Source organism: Dromiciops gliroides, chromosome 3 (assembly GCF_019393635.1).
Source record: "Dromiciops gliroides isolate mDroGli1 chromosome 3, mDroGli1.pri, whole genome shotgun sequence".
In the NCBI taxonomy this organism is placed as follows: domain Eukaryota; kingdom Metazoa; phylum Chordata; class Mammalia; order Microbiotheria; family Microbiotheriidae; genus Dromiciops; species Dromiciops gliroides.
In genome coordinates, this window is record NC_057863.1 from 25,910,057 (window position 1) to 25,933,561 (window position 23,505).

Below are 23,505 nucleotides of genomic sequence, written 5' to 3' on the forward strand. Positions count from 1 at the left end.
TGCTGGAGACTGAGTGATGATTATTGAAACCTTTCTCATTAGAAGCCATTGGAAGAAGATGGGTCTCCTCCCACCTAATGGAATTTCCTGCTCCTTATCAACTGCTAAGGGTGAGCACAAAGGATTGTGTTATGCCAAGTTCAGGGCACAACTTGCTTGCTGGGCCTTAGCTCTGGAAAACAGGGGGTCTCCTAATATTTTGTCAGTGTTGAAAATTTCTTTTGTGTGTAGGAAATAAGCACCTGCCCCATACCTGACTTATAGTGTACCTTTCTATTTTCTACTATGAGTGAACCCCTCAGACATGAGCCAAACCTAAGCTTTACATTAATTTTCCTTGGGGCTTTAGATCAGGGCTTCTTAAACTTTTCCCACTCCCAACCCCTTTTGGCCCCAAGAAATTTTTACATGACGCCTGGTATATAGGTATGTAAAATAAGTATACATAAACTTTTACTGTTGCCAATTTTTTTTTGCAACTCCACATTCAATTATGCAACCTCATATGTGGTCACATCCCACAGTTTAAGCAGCTAGACTTTAGATTGGACAATGAAACAAAGAATTGAAGAAAAGAATCTTCACCTTTCTTCTGGTGGTCAGGAATCCCTAGATCTAAACACTCTATAGTCACATATTCATAACTCCAGAGCTGGTCTTACCTCTTAGGTGAGAGAGAGAAGGTACACTGGTCCAGCCCACTGGGCACAAAAATGTTTTTCAATGATTAAATATGTGGTTCATCTAGAGTATGAGAGGCTAATTTTAGTCATACCAGACTCATTAATGACTTTTTTGTACCTATATGCTACAAAATTTCTTTCTTTCTTTCTTTCTTTTTGCTTTTTCTGAGGTACCACCTATAAATACCTTTTGGTCAAGTAATACCACTAACAGGTCTCTATCCCAAAGAGATTTTTAAAAAAATCTTTCTCCTTCAAATGTGTTTCTTGTAAACATATTATGGGATTCTGGTTTTTAATCCACTCTGCTATCTGCTTCTGTTTTATGGGAAAGTTCATCCCATTCATATTCACAATTATGATTAACTGTGTTATTTCCCTCAATCCTATTTTTCTCCTTATTCATACTTTTTTTTCCTCTCCATTCACCCTTTCCCTTCTCACCAATGTTTTTCTTCTGGCCGCAACCTCCCTCAGTGTGCTCTCCCTTCTATCAGCCCCACCTCCCTTTTCTTTCCCCTTTTCCCACCTACTTCTGCCTTCCTTTCTATTAGGGCCCCAGCCTTTTCTTTCCCCTTTCCCCTTTCCCCTCTTACTTACTGATAGGGTAAGATAAATTTATATATTTACCTGAGTGTGTATGTTACTCCCTATTTGAGCTAAATCTGATGAGAATCAAGTTGAAACAATACTCATACCTTCCTTCTTTCCCTCTATTGTAATAGGTCATTTGTGCCTCTTCATTTGATGTGATTTATCCCCATTCTGCATCCCCTTTCCTCTTCCCAAAGTACAATCCTTTTTATCACCCCTTAAGTAAGTTTTTTTTTTTAATATCATCACATCCAAATCAACTTATATCCACACCTTCTCTCTATGTGTACTTCTTCTATCTTACCTAATAGAGATATAGTTCTTACGAGTTACAAGTAGCTTTGGATGCAAACATGTTAACCTTATTGAATATCATATTTTGTTTTGCTTTTCCTTTTTCCCTTTTTATGTTTCTCTTGAGTCTTATATTTGAAGATTGAATTTTCTGTTCAGTTCTGGACTTTTCATCAGGAAATTTTTAAGTCCCCTATTTCATTGAATATTCATCTTTTTCTCTGAAAGATTATGCTGAATTTTGCTGTGTAGAAGATTCTTGGCAGGCAGCTAGGTGGTGCAGTGGATAAAGCACTGGCCCTGGATTCAGGAGGACTGGAGTTCAAATCCAGCCTCAGACACTTGACACTTACTAGCTGTGTGACCCTGGGCAAGTCCCTCATTGCCCCACAAAAAATATATAAATAAATAAAATCAAAAGGAAGAAGATTCTTGGTTGTAATTCAAGCTCCTCTGCTCTCCACAATATCATAGCCCAAGAATTCTGATCCTTTAATATTGAAGCTGCCTTGTTCTGTGTAATCCTGATTGTGGCTCCTTGATATTTAAATTGTTTCTTTCTGGCTGCTTACAGTATTTTCTCCTTCACCTGATAATTCTTGAGACCAATTCATCTTCCCCTTTGAGGCTTCTCATGTAGGTATTTTGACATTGTTACCTTCTGAGTTTGTATTTTGGTTTTCCTTGTCACCATAGTAGCTTTCTATTGTGAGGGTTCTTTCTGTTTCTTCCTCATATTTTAGTGTGTTTCATGACTTTTAAAATTAAGCTCTGCTCTAGGGGTCACTGTATCAATCTTCTTTTGCTGGGAGTCAGGCATCTGATCACTGCCTTTATGCTCTGAGGTCTCAGTGACTTGAGGCTTGCTCACTACACTGGGATGACCCAGTCTAGTTGTGACTGTTGGATAGTAGATACCCCTGTTAGTAGATTGTCTTCTGCATTGGGGTTGGGGGCCTCACATTTGGCTTGCTGTACCAATAGCCTGCTGAGCCAGGACCCAGGGTCCTCAGCTGCTAATATGTGTTCCCTGATTAAGAGCTTTCTACTGGCTTGCCTAGGCACCCTCTACAATGTGCTGCACTTTTCTTTTACCCAAGTGAGACACACCTTCCTGAAGTCCTTCCAGGTTATCTTAAGCCAGAAGATTGTTTTACTCCATCTTTTTGTAGATTCTGTGGTTCCCAATTCTGTTTATATGTATAATTTAACATTATTTTTAAGGGAAATTTGGGAGATCTCATGCAACTCCCTGCTTCTCCCTGCCATCTTTCAATTCTTTTTTTTATTATTATTTTCAGTATTTTTTTTGAAACTCATTTACTAAGCTCTTAGTTTTCTTTTCATCATTTTCTTACATCACTCCCATTTCTTTTTCCAAATTTTCCTCTATCACTTTTATCTCTTTCATTAACTCTTCCAGGAATTCTTGTTGGGCTTGGCTCCAAGTAACATTTTTCTTTGAAGCTTTTTTGCTATATCTTTCCCCATTGTTGTCTTCTTCTGAGTTTATGTCTTTGTAATCCCTGCCAACATTGTGGTTTTTGTTTGATTGTTGTTGTTTTGTGGGGCAATGTGGGTTAATTGACTTGCCCAGGGTCATACAGCTAGTAAGTGTCTGAGGCCAGATTTGACCTCAGGTCCTCCTGAATCCAGGGCCGGTGCTTTGTGCACTGCACCACCTAGCTGTCCCTAAAATTGTTGTTTTTGATGGTCAACTGTTGTTGTTGTTGTTGTTTATTCATTTTTCCAGTCAATTTTTACACTTTTAACTTTATGTTAACTTTGGGTTTTACCCACCTTGGGCTGGGGAGGTACTGTGCCAATCTTAAGGCTTCTTCATACTGCTATTTTTAGAGGCAGCTTTGGATCTTGGTAAGTTTTCAATGTCTTAAAGGTAGTGTGATCTGGGGAAAGCTTTGGTCACTACTATCCTGGTCTGTACTCTGGTCTTTACATAGGAAGGGACCCAGCTACCCTATATCTGCATGATCTAACACTCATCTTTGCCTTGGAACTGTAACTAGTTCTTCTCCCCTGTGACTGACCATCAGCATTCCTCTCCACACTGGAACTGTTACCCAGAACTGTGTATGGGCCTTAAGGTTGTCAATCATCAGCAGCTGTACCCAGTACTAGCAAAGGGTCCCCAATAATTTCTTTGTGACAAGCTGTCTGACCTCCCTAACATCACAGAGCTGGGAACTCCTGAAGCTGATTCACTTTCAGCAGCCACTATTGCCACAGCCCCCATTGCCAAAGCCATGCTTGTGGGCTGTGACCACACCTGCACCCTGGTACTACAGATTTCTCCTGATGACATATTAAGTTTTGCTAAACCAGAAAAATGTCTCACCCCAACTTTTTGTTGGCTTTTACACTTCAAAATTTGATGTGAGGAATTATTTTAAAGTTGTTTGGAGGGTAGAGTTGGGAAAGTTCATCTTTGTTGCTTCCCTTAATCTGTAATTTTGGCTCCCTCTCAAATTGAATTTAAGTAAATGTACTGCTTACATTTTTGTTTGTTTTTTTTCAGTTAACAACAGTAAAAAAATATATTCCCTCCTCTTTCCCAATTGGAAAAGAAAGAAAGAAATAAAAACATGACCTGAGAGAGAGAGAGAGAGAGAGAGAGATATGGTCAAGCAAAACATATTCCTTTATTGGCCATGCACCAAAAATTTATGTCTCAATTTACATACTGATTCCTTTAACTCTCTGTCAAGAGATGGAGAACATGTTTCATGAGTCCTCCAGAATTGGGATTAGTCTTTGCGATTATGAGTTCCCTATTTTTTCAAAGTTGTTTTTCTTTACAATGCTATTGTTATATAAATGGTTCTTCCAGTTTTGCTCACCTCACTTTGCACCAGGTTATATTGGCTTCTCCATTTTCTCTGAAACTATCCCTTTCATTGTTTCTTAGATAGCAAAATAGTGCCAAAAACTGATCAGTAATTTCCAAGTTGATAGACACCCCCTTAGTTTCTAGTTCTTTGCCACCACAAAGAGAGGTACTATCAAAATTTTTGTACATGTGGGTACTTTTCCTTTTTCTTTGATCTCTCTGTAGTACAAGTCTAGTAGTGTTATCACTGGGTCAGTGATTAGTTTATCTCCTCATTTTTTTCAATTAGTATTTAATTATTTAAAGTAATTAGAATAGGAGAAAAATAAAGCTTCTGTATTAGAATTATAAAAATTAAAGACCTTTAGGCAAAAAGAATAAAGTAGAAAATATATAATTTGGCAATTATTTTATACAAGATATTATTATTAAACATTTTAACTTAATGTTTCCTCAAAATGAATCTTCAAATAAGGCAGCTAAAGCCACAGTAGTTATTCCAAACAGATCTAAGAAAGGGGAAAGTATAGGACAGAAATTCATTAATAACGCAGAGTAAAGAGTGATAAGAGGTTCAGAGTACAATACTAAGTGTTCTCTTATCCATTAAATCTATTTTATTACAGGTTTTTTTTTTTAAGTAAGAAAGTAAAAGGAGATCACAGCCCATGCCCTTGTCACAAAGAAAGCTAATATGAACATTACTTATGAAATAAAATGTTACATGCATCTTTTTTAACTTTCTAATTTAATTATTTTTAACATCATTTATTTGTTTTTAATTCTCAGTTCTCTTCCTCCCTTCACCCCTCTCTCACCAACTGACAAGGCAAAAAATACGATATCAATTAGATGTGTGATTCCGTGGAAAATATATTTCTATACTGGACTTTTTTTTAACATTTCAAAGGAATGTAATAAGACAAAATAGAGAACACATTTTAAAGTATATATAATGGCCTTTCCTGTATTGTTGCCAAATATTTATTTTAAGTACATTTTCCAGGTTGATCGAAGTTGATGTCTTTAAATGTTAAGAGATAAGAATTAGGATGAATAAGTCATAAAGGCAGTATGGTGCAGTGGAAAAGCAGGTTTGAATTGCAGTCGCAGAGTTTGGGTTCTAGCTCCAGCTCTGACAGTAACGGTTTGACCTTGGTCAAGTCACTCTACATTTATGGACCTCAGTTTCTTCATCTGTGAAAGGAGGGCAAGGGACTAGATGACCTCTAAGATTGCTTCTAGCTCTAACCCTATGGGAAGAAGTTGCTAACTGGAAAATTTTGAATCAAAGCAAGGGGAGAGAAAACTTCCTACCAATGGGAATTATCCCAAAGTGGCATAAGTCACATCAGGAAAGAGTTCCCTTCCCTGGAGGTCTTTAAGCAAAGGCAAGGAGACCACTTGTTGTCATGATGCTGATGGCATTAATGATGCTTAAAACAATTATGAGAGGCAAAATTCTGGGTATATTATAATTATATTTATCAGTTATGACTGGTAAGAGATTGTGTGGCTACTTCTTCAGGACTAAAATCTTGCCTTTGGGGCAAGAAGTGATCCATTGAACAGAAATCAAATCTGATTGGTCAACTTAATTTTGAGGTAGACTATGTTAAAATGAAGGGCTGCGCGGGGCAGCTAGGTGATGCAAACGATAAAGTACCGACCCTGGATTCAGGAGGACCTGAGTTCAAATGCGGCCTCAAGACACTTGACACTTACTAGCTGTGTGACCGTGGGCAAGTCACTTAACCCTCATTGCCCTGCAAAAAAAAAAAAAATATGAAGGGCTACACCAGTCCACTCCCAACCTTGGGCTAACTATTCAAAGGATTCATAGCCTTTTTGAAACATATGACACAATTCCAGGCTATCATCATGACCCTTGGAGATAGCACAAAGCAATAATTCAGTAGCTTTGTAAATGTGGTCTGTATTCCATGATCGAAAAGCTGAAAGCTGTCACTCTTGCCAGACTGAGCATCTCTTGCTACCCTCCCCAGCCTGCTTTGCTGATTTTTATCAGTTGTGGTTTGATGGTGGGTTTTTTCTTCTTATCCCCTACTTCTGACACAATACCTTTCACATAATTAGTATACAATAATAGTAATAGCTGGCATTTATATAATGCCTACTGTGTGCCAGGCTCTGTGCTAAGTGTAATATAATTGTTATCTCATTTGATTCTCACAACAATCCTGGAAGGTAGGTGTGATTATTATTCCCATTTTGCAGATAAGGAAATTTAGGCCAACCGAGGTTAGTTAAGTGGCTTGCCCAGGGTCACAAAGCTATGATCTGATGTGAGATTTTAACTGAGGTCTTTCTGACCTCAGGTGGAACTCTCAATACACTATACCACCTAGCTGCTTAATAAATGTTTGTTGATTGCTTGTAGTTTGAGAAATCAGATAACCAAAATTGTCAGACATTATTAAAATCCTTTTGTAAATTAAAGATGATGAGAGAAAAACTAGAAGAATAAGCAGAGCAGCTGTCAAAGTTCCGTATTGAATTCATTACACTTTTTTAAAAAGAAAGCTGTATATAATAGTCTAATGTACAATCCTTTTTTTCTGTTTTTGCAAATGTTTGGCTTGTTATTTGTTTAACTCAGAATAAAAATTAAAATTCTAATTTTAAAAATTCGATGGAAACAATGAGTCAATCAACATTGCTTTTTATGGTGTATATTGATTTGAGTTTGAGGCTGGATCTCTTTTTTTCCCTATTCTCACTTTCTGGAAGTACAGTAGCCACTCAACCCCACTGTTGATTGGCATGGAAGTGCGGATCTTCTCCATTGCCAACATGGGTCAACTTGCTTCTTCTTAGGTAGTCTGGTGACTCCCTATTGCTAGGAACTGACCATTTTGACACCAAACAGTGCAGAAACTCAGTCAGCTTTAGCCCTACAACAGCTAAGAAGTCCTAGACTCATGCAATCCACTGACCTCAGTGTCCCCTAGAAGCATCCAGTTCAATCATCTCTTCACAATCCTTTCAATGAAGAAGGAAGATTTGGTTCTCATGTCTGGAGCCATATGAGAATCTGCTATCTGGTAGGCCAGCCTTGGCTTTATCTTAACCAGATGCCAGTCTCCACTGGACTTCTCAGATGTTTCTAGGCCATACTACTGATGTGGGGATGTATTTAATGGATCAAATTGATTATGAGGCATCCCAAAGAATTACAAGACTCAGTTTCCCAAGTTTTATTGGAATACTGTGAGGACACAGGGTGAATACCATAGGGAAAAAAGGTATCTTAAATAGGGGAAGAAAGATGGTTATATTTATAATAAGAAAAAGTAGCTTATCTCCTCATTATTCTAATCCTTACCTTAAGGAGGTTCAGGGAAGGGCTTATCCTAATTTGGAATTTTGGGGGTCCCAAGACAACCTCTGAGGTGGGTACTTTTTTTCCTTGCAGGTGTGTTTTTGCGATTTGCAGTCATCAGGTAAACCTAAGTACACCTTTGGTCTTTTCTGCACATGCTCATAAAGACATGCTTAAACTTGTCATATCCAGAGGGTGTCTCTGTTTTTGATGTTTCTTTACTTAAGATCTGGTTTCTAGGAATATTAATGGCTATTAATGGTTAATGGTCCCTGGTTACTGTCTAAGCTTTTGTTAATAGTATTGGTTGGTAGGGACTGAACTCTCTAGTTACAGTTCTGTTGATAAGGACTGAAGTCTTAGGTTATCTGTTAACTCTTTTTAGCTATAGTTGATAGGCTATCTATTAGCCCCTTTTAGCGTTCAGGTCTTAGTGAGAGCTCAGATCTTAGGTTGTCTGTTAAATCTTTTTAGCCTTCTCTATCACCACTTTGTGCTCAATTCCTGCCATCCCTTTCCAACTTCCTTTATTGCAATTTCTTTCTCTATTAGATTGTCAATTCCTTAAGGACAGGAAGAGTCTTATTTTGCTTGTATTGGCAACCCAAAAGCTTACCATGGTGCTTGTCATATAGTAAGTAGTTTCTCAATCTATTTCCCTATCCTTTATTCTATTCTCTTTTCCCTTCCCTTCCCTTCTCTTCTTCTCTTCTCTTCTCTTCTCTTCTCTTCTCTTCTCTTCTCTTCTCTTCTCTTCTCTTCTCTTCTCTTCTCTTCTCTTCTCTTCTCTTCTCTTCTCTTCTCTTCTCTTCTCTTCTCTTCTCTCCTTTCCCCTCCTCTTCTCTTTCTCTCATTGATCTATCTAGTTTACTTTCAATGAGAAGAGGCAGGAAGATGCACATAATAAAAATGGTATACAAATCATGTCTTACATAATGACGATTTCTACCTCTAGATGGCCGAGATCATGTAACTTGCCTATTTTCACGCATATATTATTAGAGAATGGTTCTGAAACTTTGACATTCCTTGTCAAGTGAAATCTTCAAATAAAATGTTTAGACAATCTGGCTAAATGATTAATTCGAGTTGTCCACCACTCCTGTGGAAACAAAATACCTTCTTACAGATAACATAGGCTTATTAGTTGCCCTTCTGTCCCTAGATAACCAGAATTCCCTGCTTTTAAAATTCTTTGCTTCTAATTACCCATGCTCCCTCTCACTAACCACTCTTATTCAGTAATAAGTAACATCCACATCAGAGATGCCAATTATCTACAACCTCAAATGAAGCAAATAAAATTGCCATAAAGACCAAGAAATGGGGGTGGGGAAAGTGAGGGCGGTACCAGTAATGTCTTATTTTTCTTATTTGAACATGCCATGGATTAGGAAGCCCACAGATGTGGGTCAGATGTATTTATGATATTTATAGCAATGAGAATTAACTGTGCAGATTATACCTAGAAGAGAGCTCAACCAAGCAGATCAGCTGACCCCAAGAAGAGAGAAAACGAGATATCTAATCCACCCAGAACTGTATCCAAACCACTAGAGCAGGGGTTCTTAACATTTGTTTTGTGTTTCATGGACCCCTGTGGCAGTTTGGTGAATCCTATATACTCCATCTCAGAATAATGTTTTTGAATAAATACAATAAAATACATAATTGAAAAGGAAACTACTTCTATTGAATTATAGCTATCATTTTTTTTAATTACAAACTTCTTGAAATCTTTCCATACATTAACAAGTTCTGCCCTAGAGTATAACTCATGAAACCAAGACTGGGGATTTCCAAGATCCTCATGATACAAGATATAACTTGGGGGCAGCCAGGTGGCACAGTGGATAGAGCACCGGCCCTGGAGTCAGGAGTACCTGAGTTCAAATCCGGCCTCAGACACTTAATACTTACTAGCTGTGTGACCCTGGGCAAGTCACTTAACCCCAATTGCCTCACTAAAATTAAAAAAAAAAACAAGATGTAATTTGAATCCATTTTTCTTATGTACATTACTTATACCCTCCAAAGATTAGATAGATAAGCCCCAGGAATTTTAGGAAAAGTACAGAGGGAAGAAATATGTAGAATGAAAAAGCTCAAGAGTGGGAGTCACTTGTCTTGAACTGTATTCTGGACTATAAATACTCTTCAGATGGTATAAAACTTGCTTAAAATTATTTTCTGTGCCAGGCGAAAGATGAGCATTTGTAATTAAAAGCTCAGTGTAAACTTTTTTTAAAGCATTTTCTTGTCCTTTTTCAAGTAGCTTGTGTGAAAGCTTTGTGGAGTGTTTGAAGGGTCTGGAAGAAAGAGAGAGAGACAGAGAGACAGAGAGAGAGACAGAGAGAGAGACAGAGACAGAGACAGAGAGACAGAGAGAGACAGAGATAGAGAGACAGAGAGAGAGAGAGAGAGAGAAAGAGAAAATATGATCTTTATTTGGAGCAGATCTTTGCCCTTTTTCTATTTTAACACTAGAAATGGTAATCCTAACAAAGCCAGATAAGCTAGTTTTGAAACGACACGAGACTGCATTTTTACTCCCAGGACCACTGATCACAAAGTAATTTAAAAGAAAAATAGGATGAGAGAAATGGAAATTGTGGAATCAAAGGCTAAAAGTTGTGGGACACTGGCACTCCTAAATAGTCAAGTTAAGAAACATGAAAGATGCGACACAGAAGACAGGCAAGCCATTTCTAAACATTTCCAGACTACAAATCAGGTAAATTTATCTTGTGATGATTTTTCTCCAATGGTAAAAATTCAAATATTTTTCCACTAATAATATCAACTCCCCTTAAAAAGTATTCTACTTCTGGGTGTGCTTTATAAGTTGTCTTTTATAAGGAAATCTATATAAAAATCTGAAAATTAAAAAAAAAACAATTCTAAGAAAAGGAAAAAGAGCTATGTCAAGAAAACCAGGAAGGCCTGGATTGGGGTGGCTCCTATGGTATTCTGAAGGAAAGCAGTTATGTTAATTTTTTAAATTAGGAAAACCTAGCATTTTGATGCCCCTGTACATTTCTAAGAGTGAATAGTCGATTAAAGTAGAGTTTCCAAAATAAAAGGGCCCTTGTAGAACTTAGGGATAATCTTCCTTTCAAAGTGGAGGCAACTGAGTCCCAGAAAAGTGAAATGACTTGCCCAATGTCACACAGCTGATAAGTACCTAAGAGCCTTTGGGGTTCACAAAATCAATCTTTTTTTTTCTTTTTTAATGCACCACTTATCAGGTTAATGCCTTTATGACCTAAACATTTAACCTGCTCTGTACATTCCTGCTTAAAGACCTTGAGCTCAACAGGTGATGTTGCTCTATTGCTATCTACTATCATGATTTTGATATAGTGTGCATGAAGGAAGCACACATTCTCTAAGTGACTAAGGCAACAGAAACACTAGAAAAGAAGTTATCTAAGGCAAAAAAAAAAAAAGTTTCCCTCATATTTCACAAAGGTTGTCTCAAGACCCTCCTATTAAATTAAATTCAATTCAGGGAGAATTTATTAAGTCCCTACTACTAGCCAATCACTGCACCAAGTGCTAGGAAATAAAAATAGAAAAGCCAAACACTGGTTCTGTCCCTCAATGAGCTTATATTCTACAAGGTAATATTTCTATGGACGTGCTGGAATAGACAGTGTTTTGTTTTAGAATCAAAGGCCCTAGGTTCAAATTCTTCCTCTGTTATTTACTTACTATATGACCTTTGTTAAACCATTTATCTGGGGCTTCAGTTGTTTGTTTAAGGCACAACAGCTTGGTGATGCATTGGATAGAATGCTGGGCCTAGAGTCAGGAAGACCTAAATTCAAATCCATCATCAGACTCTCAATAGCTGTGTGACTCTAGGCTAATCATTTCACCCTGTTTGCCTCAGTTTCTTTGTCTGTAAAATAAGTTGAAGGAAGAAATGGCAAGCCATTCCAGTGTCTTTGTCAAGAAAATGCCAAACGGGGTCATGAAGTGTCTGACGTGATTGAACAACAACAACAACAGCAGAAAGGGTTGACCTGGATGACCTTTAAAATCCCTCCCAGCTACAGATCTTTAGTCCTGTGATTTCTGAATAAACTGCTTTAAGTGTCTTCACAGACTAATATCACCTGGGCCTAGCCAGCTCAGGCATTTTATGTTTGTCCCTGCTGCTGTTCACTACTCCTCACCTGCAACAGTGTTTTTCTGAACCCATAACTCTAGATACCATACCTGCAACCCAGAAGTTAATCCACTCCATTTTGAAACTCCCCAGGTCATAGATGCCTTTGATAAAGGATGAGTGAGGGGCAGCTAGGTGGTGCAGTGGATAAAGCACCTGCCCTGGATTCAGGAGGACCTGAGTTCAAATCTGGTCTCAGACACTTGACACTTACTAGCTGTGTGACCTTGGGCAAGTCACTTAACCCTCATTGCCCCACCAAAAAAAAAAAAAAAAGGATAAATGAGGATTCAATCTTCAACTCAGCCCTTTATTTCTAGTGTAGGCACAGAACTCCAGACCCCCACCCCCAGCCCCAGGAAACCAGAGTCTACTGTCAATTCAAGTAGTCAATTAGCATTTACTAAGTACAGTAAGTACTTAGTAGAAGTAGAACAATGTGCTAAACACTGTAAATCCAAAGAAAGGTCAAAACAGTTCGTTCTTTTGGTGGAGATCTTGTGCAATGATACACTAAGAAGATGTGCAGGTGATATCCAAGGGAAACTCAAGCATTAATTAAGGAAAGGCTTGTTGCCAAAGGTGGAATTTGAGCTGAAATTCAGAGAAGCCAGGAAGCAGATATAAGCAGGGAGAACGTTCTACAACACAGAAGAGTCAGTGAGAACATAGGGAATAAAATTGGAAAATGGAGTGTAATGGGAGAGGAATAGCAAGAAGACCAAAGTGACAAAATTGATGAATATAAGATATAGGGGAAAGGGAGGGAGAGAGAAATTGGAAAGAATAAAGTTTGGAAAATTAGGAAGGAAGCAAGTTTTGAAGGGATTTAAAAATCAGACATAGGATTTGATGCAAGAGGAAATGAGGATACATGAGAGTTTATGATTGGGGAGGATGGTGGAAGGAGGTGATTTTGTCAGAGCTACACTTCAGAAGGATCACTTTTTTTAGCTGAGTGGAGAGTGGTCTGGAGTCGGGAGAGCCAAAAGTTGAGAATCCAGCCAACAGGCTATTGCAATAGTCTGTCTCAGAGGTGCTAAGGTATGTACCAGGGGAGTGACAGTGTTAGAGATGTTGCAAAGATAGAATCAGCATCACTTGGCAATAAATTGGATATGGGAATGGTGAGAGTGAGAAACATGGGATGGCACGGGTTGTGAGCCTGGGTGACTGGGAGGACCAAGACACCCTAAAAGTAGTGAGGATGTTAGGAAGAGGGGAGAATTGGGGAGAAAGGAAGTTTAGTTTGAGACATGTTGAATTTATGTCTATAGGCCATCTAGCTTGTGATAGCCAGTAGGCAATTGGAGATATGAGACTGAAAGTCAGGAGGGAAGCTAGGGCTGGATAAATAGATCTGAGAGTCATCTGTATAAATTTTAAAGAAAATATGCTGGTATAGATGAGGAAACTCAACTTTAAACAAAATAAAATGAAACCAACATCAGCTGAAATAATTCAACCACAAAGAACATGATGACTAAAATCAAGAGACAGAATTATGATAAAAAATGATTAAGATAGAATTTTACACCTAAGCCATCTCATTCATAGGGATTGGAAGCATTTAATGTATTTTTTTTTTTGGTGAGGCAATTGGGGTTAAGTGACTTGCCAGGGTCACACAGCTAGTAAGGGTTAAGTGTTTGAGCCCAGATTTGAACTCAGGTGCTCCTAAATCCAGGGCCAGTGCTTTATCCACTGTGCCACCCAGCTGCCCCTAATGTATTTTTTTAATGGAGTTAGAGAAAAACATGTTTATACAAACAAGATTTTAAAATCAAGAATGAGCCATTCTCCCCAGGCTTATTCTTTGTCTATGAACCCCACTAGCTATACCCTTAATAGCTTCCAAAATAAGAAAAAGCAAAAAAAGAAACATAAAAACATACATGCATAGATATACATACACATATATGTATGTACGTGTATATGTGCAATAAATATATGTAATTTATTTTAAAATTTTCTTTTACTCTGAACTTAAATAAAACAAGCATTTGTATAACATAGAATAAAAAAGATTGTACATGAAATTACAAATCTGCTATGTAAAACTTGCTATTCTTTTTAAATATGTAATAAATTTATCATGTAACTTTCTTTTTTTCTTTTTTTTTCTCCATCCCCCTTCTCTCAGAGATGGCTACCATTAGACACAAAAGTTTGTGTGTGTGTGTGTGTGTGTGTGTGTGTAAAACCATTCTATACATACTGCTATTCATCAAGTTATTTCTCTGGATGAAGACAGCATCTTCCTTCATCTGCCCTTTGTAGTTAATTTGGTTATTAATAATAGTCATAATAATAATATAATAATAATAATAATAATAACTAATAATGAGTTAGTCACTCAAAGTTGTTCTGAAAATTTTTTTGTTACTGCATACAACATTCTCTTAGTTCTGCTTATTTCAGTCTTCATTATTTCATTCAAGTCTATCCATGTTTTTCTAAGACAATCAAGGTCATAATTTTCTTGTAGCGCAGTAATATTCTATGACAATCATATATCACAGCTTGTGCCATTCCCCAATTGAAGTGTCAAATATTGTTTTTATTTGCCTTGTCTCCTACAAAAAAAAAAAACAGATCAGAGAACATAATGTCTCCTACAAAAATAAACAGATCAGAGAAATTATTTTCATAATCTCTCCTACAAGAAAAAAAAAGATCAGAGAAATTATTTTCATAATTTCTCCTACAGGAAAAACATTTTAGAAACAGACAGGAAAAACATAATACCAGTTTATTTGTCCCAAGAACAAGCAGGGGCATGAATCATGTGGAGACCCCTTCCAAAGAAGGAGCTCTCAAAGACTCCCGTTCTTAGGGACAAAGATTTCTTTGCTCACTGGTTACAGGGTAACTTCAATTTCATTAGCATGATACAAATTAACCTAAAGCAAATACTATAACAGACAACTTAAAGAAACAGGAAGGGTTTGCCAAGGACAATGATGCCTAGATATTTGATAAAGAGAACAATAAGATGTATTTACTCTTTTGGGGAAAGAAGTTAGTAAACAGGGACTTATCTGCCTACTATATGAGTTTAGTTTGAAGTTTAGTCAAAGGGCATTTTGCTCCTCTTAAATTCAGAGTTTCATAAAATCTGTTTTGATAATAAGGCAGCTCCGGGGACAGCTAGGTGGAGCAGCAGATAAAGCACTGGCCCTGGATTCAGGGGGACCTGACTTCAAATACAGCCTCAGACACTTGACACTTACTAGTTTTGTAACCCTGGGCAAGTCACTTAACCCTCATTGCCCTGCCTCCCCCCCAAAAAGGAAAAAAGGATAATAAGGCAGCTCCATCAAATCCAGGTGCCCCATACATTCTTATTAACAGATTATATATGTATGTATATATACACATACTCTCTCTCAGAGAGAGAGAGATCTTTATAAAGATGCCCTCAGTGGCTCCCATTGGGGTTTAGAAGTGTCATGGGGCACAGAGCACCCCAGAATTTCTCTGGGGCACACCGAGGAATCTTCTCCTTGAGAAACTAAACCAGAGGACAGATAACGCCTAGAGAGATAAACTGAACCAAATCGGACTGAGCTAGCTTGGGATTCCTACCCTTCATTCTAGTCTCCCTTACCCTGGGGAGATAAGTTTGGGTGTGGCCACCCCTCACCCAATTCCTTTAGTCACTACCAGTGGGGGATGGTCCTCCACTCCTCACCCAATTCCCCCAGCCACCACCAGTGGGGGATGGTCCTCTCTCACTAAAGGAACTTTTCACGGGCAGATGGGCCACCCCCATCAGTCCCCTATAAAAGTACCTTCCAGTCTCCTGTTCAAGGAGATTTGGTACCTCTGAGCCATGTGCTTTATGCCAAATCTCCCCATGAAAAGTTCAAGGATTTCTTTCATGGTTTCCCTCCCCCCACCCTTCCCTTCCCTTGGCCCTAAATAAACTATCACCTTGTTCTAACTAAGTTTTGTGTGCAAGAGGGTGTAATTCTTTAAAGAGGAATTCCCAAGAACCCCAACTCCCACCAACCCGTACCCCATTTCCCACCATATCAGAAGGATGAAGTTTTGCATTAGCCTTGTAGTTTTGATTGTGAAACATGAGAGATGTTACCACAGGACCACATAGCATGGCATGTCCACATCAAAGAAGACACAAGGCTCTGTGAGCAAATGAGAATCACACTAGCACAAAGGAAACATAAGATGCACAAATCTAGAGACATCTCTATCCCACATATTCAACCTTACTATTTGTGCCCAACCTGTGGTAGAGCGTTCTGAGCTCATGTTGAACTAATCAGTCATGGTCAAACACACTGTACTTTGACCCTAAATTATCACATTATTATCTTTGAGTACAAAGTAGGAACAAGGGATGTAAAGTTCTGCATTGGCCATGTAAATTGTTTACAAGCAGTGCTAGAGCTATTTACCCTGCGTATAAAAAACAATCATAATATTCACATTCCCTATTGTCATCTACCTAGTCATTGCTAAAGTCTTCTCCTACCATTGACTAGGAACATCAATGTCCCAAGATTTTAGAGTTAGAAGGGACCTGGGTGGCCATCTAATCTAAATAATACCCCCAAAGGCACCTCCTTTCTCACATACTACATAATCAGTCAGTAGAACTCTAAGTGTTAGGAAGTTTTTGTTGGCATCAAACTTAAATTTAACTCTTTGCAAGTTCCATACATTGCTTCTTGTTCTGTCCTCTGGGGCCAAAGAGTAGAAGTCTACTAAGTGGCATTCCTTCAAATAACTGAAGATGACCATTGTCGAATATTAAAAATAGTTTTCGCACCCATCCTCCTACAAGATAATAAACAGGTCAGAGACATCAATATCTCCTACAATTTGTTCACTGAGATCAGAGAAGGCTATTTCTGCCTCTCTTACCAAAAGTAGTTACCTCACAGAAACCAAATCAGAGAATGGATAGGAAAAACTTAATGTCGATTTAATATTTTGTCCCACAAAGAAAGAAATAACACATGATCATGTGTGGAGTCTTCCCTCCTGAGAGAAGCTCAAGGACTCCCTCTTTCTGAGGGTATATGAAGTTTTTCTTTTCCCATGGGTTACAGAATACAGATCAACCCATTACAAATGTAAAATCAGTTAAAGGATACAAATCAGTTTAACAGCTCAACTTAAAGCAGATGCTTTGGATAGATAGGTGGAAATAGGAAGGGTGTTTATCAAAGACAAAGAGGTCTCTTTTATTTATTTTTTCTTTCCTTCCTGGAGAAAGAAGATAGTGAATGGGAATTTCAAAGGGGCATTTGAGTTTGTTTATTCTCTTGGGGAAAGTAAATAGGAACTGCCTGGCTCACTTTGAAGTCTTTGAGCAAAGTGCATTTTGCTCCTATTAATCCAGGGTCCCATAAAAAAATATTTTTGGATAATAAGGTACCTCCATCAGATCCAGATGATCCATATATACATATTAACACCATCATGACTCAACCCTACTCCAAACTTCTCTTCTTTGTACAAAGCATGTCCAGTTCCTTCAACTGTTTCTCAAATGACATAGACTAAAATCCTTTCACCATGAATTGTGCCTTACTTGCATGCTCTACACATTTTCAATGTTCTTGCTAAACTGTCATATCTAGAACTGAACATAATACTCCAAGAGTACTCTGACCAGAGCAGGCAACAGCAGTACTAACACAATCTCATTCCTATTATTTATGTCTCACTTAACATAGCCCAAGATTACATTAGGTTTTGGGGTTGCTACTGAATCTAATACTGTAGATGTAAATCTAAATGTAAATCTAGACATAAATCTCATGTAAATTTCCACAAACTTGATCTATACTATTCCCTTGATCAATCACCTTAGTAATGCAGTCCAAAAAAAAAAAGAGTAATATATAAGTAACTTCCCTTGTCTTTTCCTAGAACTTTTACCAAATCCAATGTTTCAAATATTTAAACTCATTTGATTAGAATAATTGCAAATGACATTTTCATGTCACTTTGAAGTTCTCAAAATACTTCACATACTTTCATCTGAGGTTTAGAGTAACACTATAAGCCACATAATTATGGGTATTATTCTTTGTAGATTTTGTAGACTTCATATTTTAGTGAATGGATGCTCAGGGAGGGCAAATGATTTACCATTAGAACTAAGGAAATTATCTAAGAAGAGCTAGTAAGTTTTAGAGGTGGGATCTGAATGAACTTAGGTCTTCCTATCTGTAACTGTAGTATTCTATTTACCATTGAATGCTGACTCACCATATGTAATGTTTATTGCCCTCCTTTTATGAATGAATAAACTGAGACCCAAGTTAAGTGAATTTCCCAAGATTGCCTAAGTGGTGAGACTGGTACAAGAATGAAGGTCTTCTGATTCTTTGTCAGTGATCTTTCACCAAACTACCACTCAAAAATATCAGCCTTTTTCCTGAGCAAGAAGTACATTTAAGAGCTACTTCCCAGAGATAAGTCCTTTGGTAAAACAGTAAAAAGGGGACAAAGGGAAAGGAGCAAAAAGAGAAAATAAATGAGGCAAAAAGGGAAAAGAAATTAGAAGGAAAGAAAGCAATAATTGTCCTTAAGCTCATCAAAATAAATGGAAAGCAACATAGAAGGGATAGGCATGTTTGATAAGCATGAGGCAATAAGGAAGATATGAAAGATATGATTGCATAATCAGATAGGTAAATATCCTTTAAATAGCAAAGTGATTTTTCTTCCCTTAAGTTTTATAGCCTTAAAGTGGTGATTTCAAACCTTTTTAGAACTACCAGTCATTTGATTTTTTTTTTTTGTAACAAACTCTGTCTTCCATTTAAAGCAGTAAAGGTACTATAGAACAGGGCTTTCTTAAACCCTGGGTATATAGGCACATCAAATAGGCATACATAGCCTTTCACTGTTGCCAAATTTTTCTTTTTTTCTTTTTTTTTTTTTTTTTGCGGGGCAATGTGGGTTAAGTGACTTGCCCAAGTTCACACAGCTAGTAAGTGTCTGAGGCCAGATTTGAACTCATGTACTCCTGAATCCAGGGCCAGTGCTTTACCCACTGTGCCACCTAGCTGCCCTGTTGCCAAATTTTTCATGACCCCCACATTCTGTTACAGAACCTCATATGGGATTGCAACCCATGGTTTGAGAAGCTTTGCTATAGTGAATGCTAGATTTGAGAAAGAAAGATCCAAGGTGAAATTCTGCCTCAGTCATTGACTTGATGTATGGTCTGGAAAAGGTCATTTTACTTCACTGTGCCTCTGTTTCCTTATCTGTAAACTGGACATAATGATAGCACCTTCCAGGATTGTTGTGAGGATCAAATGAAAAAAACCTATGTAAATTACTCTGCAAATCTTAAATCATGATATAAATGCTAGCTAATAAAAGTATTTTGAACTTGGTGTCCTGAATTCCCATGGTATAAAGGGCCCAAATAACCAAGGGAAGTTTTCCATGAAGACTACTGAGGAAGACTCTGCATTGTACCACCTAGAATACCTAAATCAACTTGTTATAGGGCCTAGCACCCCAGCAGTTCTCTGGGGTACATCAAAGAACCTTCTCCTTGAGAAACTAAAGCAAAGAACAGACACATCTAAAGAAATAAGTGGAATCTGATCAGGACTGAGCTAGCTCCGGGACCACCACCCTTCATTCCAGTCTCCCTCACCCCTGGGGAGATGAAATTAGGTGTGGCTGCTGCCTTTGTGGCAGGAGGAGAGAGAGAGATGGCTTGAGAGCTCTGAAGCAACCCCTCACCCAATTCCCCCAGCCACCACCAGTGGGGTATGGTCCTCCCTCAATAGGGGAACTTTCCACAGTCAGACAATCACCTCATCAGACCCCCATCAGTCCTCTGTAAAAGTATCTGCCTGTCTCCTGCTAGAGGAGATGGGTATCTCAGAGCCATGCTCTGTTCTATGCCTTCTCCCCATGAGAAGAAGTCGAAGGATTTCTCTCTTGGTTTCCCTTCCCCAGCTCCTAAAATAAACTATTATCTTATTCTATTGCTTTTGTGTGCAAGAGGGTATAATTCTTTAAAGAGGAATTCCTAAGGACCCCAAATCCCTAACCCCTATCCCAAACCACCTACCCTATTTCCCCACAACAAACTTTTCACTAGTAAGTCTGCCATTGACAAGGATTTATAAAAAGAGAGAAAATAATGCTTGAAACCCTTGGGTGAATGTGCTTTAGCTCCAAGTATGTTCCACGGGAATTTGCTGAGTCACTGACAGTCCCAAAATGGAGGTTTCTTCAGGATGAGGAACTCTTGGATTCTTGCCTGAGGTGAAAGGAAAATCTTAGCTTTGCATTCTACCCACTATCTTAAATGAATATGAATAACTACATTTAGGTGAAGCTTTACATTTTGTGAAACATTTTACATAAAAATGAACCTCACTTTAACCCTAAAAGGTTGGGAGAGAGACTGCACTTGGGATTTTCATGGCATAGTGAAATCCCAAAAGAGAAAACTCTATTTTTAAGTACTATATCATGGTTTTAAAATTATTTTTATCATTAATAATAATAATAATTTTTTTATTTATAGTTTGGGGTTCCATTTTTTATCTTTCTTTCCCTCCCTCCCCAGCCCCCTCTCTGAGGGGGCAAACAATCAGATATGGGTTATACATGTATGATTATGTAAAATGTTACCATATTTGTCATTTTGTACAAGCAAACTTGATTAAAAGAAAAGAAAATGAAACAATAAAAGAAATAAATATAAATAAATAAATGAAAGAAAATGAACAATAGCATGCTACAGTCTGTTCCACCAATATCAGTTCTTCCTTTGGAGTTGGATAGTGTGTTTCATCAATAGTACTTTGGGATTGTCTTGAATCATTGTATTGTTGAGAAGAGTCAAGTCATTCACAGTTCCTCATTGAACAATATTGCTTTCTCTGTGTACGATGTTTTCTTGGTTCTGCTCATTTCAAAATACTCTTACAGTGAAGGTGAGGATTGTCTCTGCTAGTATTAGAGAGATGTCTAGAACAGAGAGGGTTAGAGACTTGCCTGGAGTGACATAGGCAGTAGGGGTCAAAGGCAGAACCTGACCATAGGTTTCCATGGTTCCCAAAGTCTCTCTAACTCTGTGTGTGCGTGTGTGTGCGTGTGTGTGTTTCTGTCTTTATCATCATTGTTTCTGTCTTTGTGTGTCTCTGTCTTTCTTTGACTGTCTTTGTCCCTTTTTCTCTGCCACTGTTTTGATCTTTATCATTGTCTCTGTCTATCTCCCCTTCTCTTCTTCTCTTCTCCTTCTCCTCTTCTTGTAGCCTAAAGACAGTAGAGGAAGTGTGATGGATAGTCTTATAGTGACAATACATGGTTTCAAATCTTGCTTTAGAAACTTAGTATCTATATGACCAAGGGCAAGTCAATTAACCTTTTATAGTGTTAGATTACTCATCTAAAAAATAGGAGTAATAATGAAGGCACAGAGTTATTGTGACTAAAAAATGAGAAAATATTGACAACATGCTTTGAAAATCTTAACATATTTTACGAATAATATTTTTTCATATAATTATGATTATCATTATATTTCAAAGGACAAAAGGTCACATACATACATATATATATATATTTTTTCCCATTTTATATTCCTATTTAATATTACAGTCCCTTTTTGTACCATGGTTTGTTCAACTGTGGTATGGGAGCAATCAATAGTCCTTCACTTTATTTCTAGTTCTTCGATACCACAGAAAGTGCTTATATATATCTATATCTATATCTATATCTATATCTATATCTATATCTATATCTATATCTATATCTATATCTATATCTATATCTATATCTATATCTATATCTATATCTATATCTATATCTATATCTATCTATATATATATCTATATCTATATAATTTAAATTTTAAAAGGCTGAGGGGCAGGTAGGTGGTACAGTGGATAAAGCACCTGCCCTGGATTCAAGAGGACCTGAGTTCCAATCCAGTCTCAGACACTTGACATTTACTAACTGTATGACCCTGGACAAGTCACTTAACCCTCATTGCCCTGCCCCCCCAAGAAAAAGTCCTAGGAAGGCAAAGCACTTCTGAGCTTTTGATTGTTGTCCCCACCTGATGTGGGGATAAAATGCCATGTGAAGAACCAGCCCAAATGAGCAGCAGAAACACTAGTAGTGAATATTATGACGACCTTCTAATGGCCAGCTACTGTGCTAAGCACTCTGAAATTTTTATCTCATTTGATCCTCACAATAATCTTGCAAAATGGGTGCTATTATTATCTCCAATTTACAGCTGAGGAATTGAAGCAAACAAAAGTTTAAGTAACTTGTCACACATCTAGAAAATATCAGAGGTCAAATTTGAAATCAGGTCTTTCTGACTTTACCTTTCTTAATTGTAAAATGGAAATAAGTTTCAGCACTGACTTCAAAGACTTGGTGAGAAGGCATTGTGTAAAAGCCTTAAAGTATTGTTAGAAGGGAATTAATTACTTAGTCTTCTTGAGAGGTTATTAATTCTGGGCCTACTGCTATAGAGAAACCTGGAAAATGACAGAGATCCATGGCACTTATGCACCATGCTTGCTACTTGTGGGTTTGACTCAATTTTATAGCTGGGGAGCAAAGTCTTTAAGTCATTCTCTAGGTCAGTTTTCTCATTTGTAAGATTAGGTATTGGACCTGACAATCTATGATACTTATCAGTTCATAATCTAGTAATCCTGTGCAGGATCTAATCATGGCAACTCAAGTTTATGAGGGTAACCCTTAGATGTCAAAGAGAGCTGTTCCAATGATCATTCATTCACAGTGCCTTAAAGGATTATAGTTAGTTACATATTCTTCTGAAAACATAGTGGCACACAGATAAAGAGAACACAACAGTATTACATGGCAGCACACACAAAATGACAACAGCTAAAAGAGTTGATTGGTGTCTCACTAATGAAGGAAGAGGAGGAGTTCAGTGAAAGCTGAAACTATTCATACCAGTTACTAGAATATGAAATTGAACAACTCAATAGGTATTTGGAGGTCAACCCAAATTGTTGAGATAATGGAGAGGTCATATGCCATAGTAGTTAGAAGGTCAACCTTGGAGTAAGGAAAACCTTAATTCAAGTTCTGATTTTGGAAAACCTGGATTCAAATTCTGATTTCTGTGAACCATGAAAAGGGGTCATTTCCCCACACAAATTCCTAAAATGGCAAATCACAGACTTTCTATTTTCAACACAGCACAGAGCCTGGCACATAGTAAACACTTAGGAAATGCTTGCTGACTGAGACTGATGGGTTTGTGTTTGGTTGAGTGACTTTCCATACTTAGAGTCTCCCAAAATGAAAAAAAACAAAACAAACACACACACACTCAAGCCAGGACTAGTTCCATGCCAGCATTGTCTTACTTACCAGTTGTCTTAAATTCTAGGAAATTAACACTTGAAACCAACTGGAATCCATTGGGTAATCATCAATATCAGGCTAATGCTGAAGCTTTAAAAATGCCAAAGGCATAGCAAAACTCAAATACATGACTCTTAAGAATATTACTCTTGGTAGAAAGAGGACAGGGTCTAATCAGTTAGATCCATGG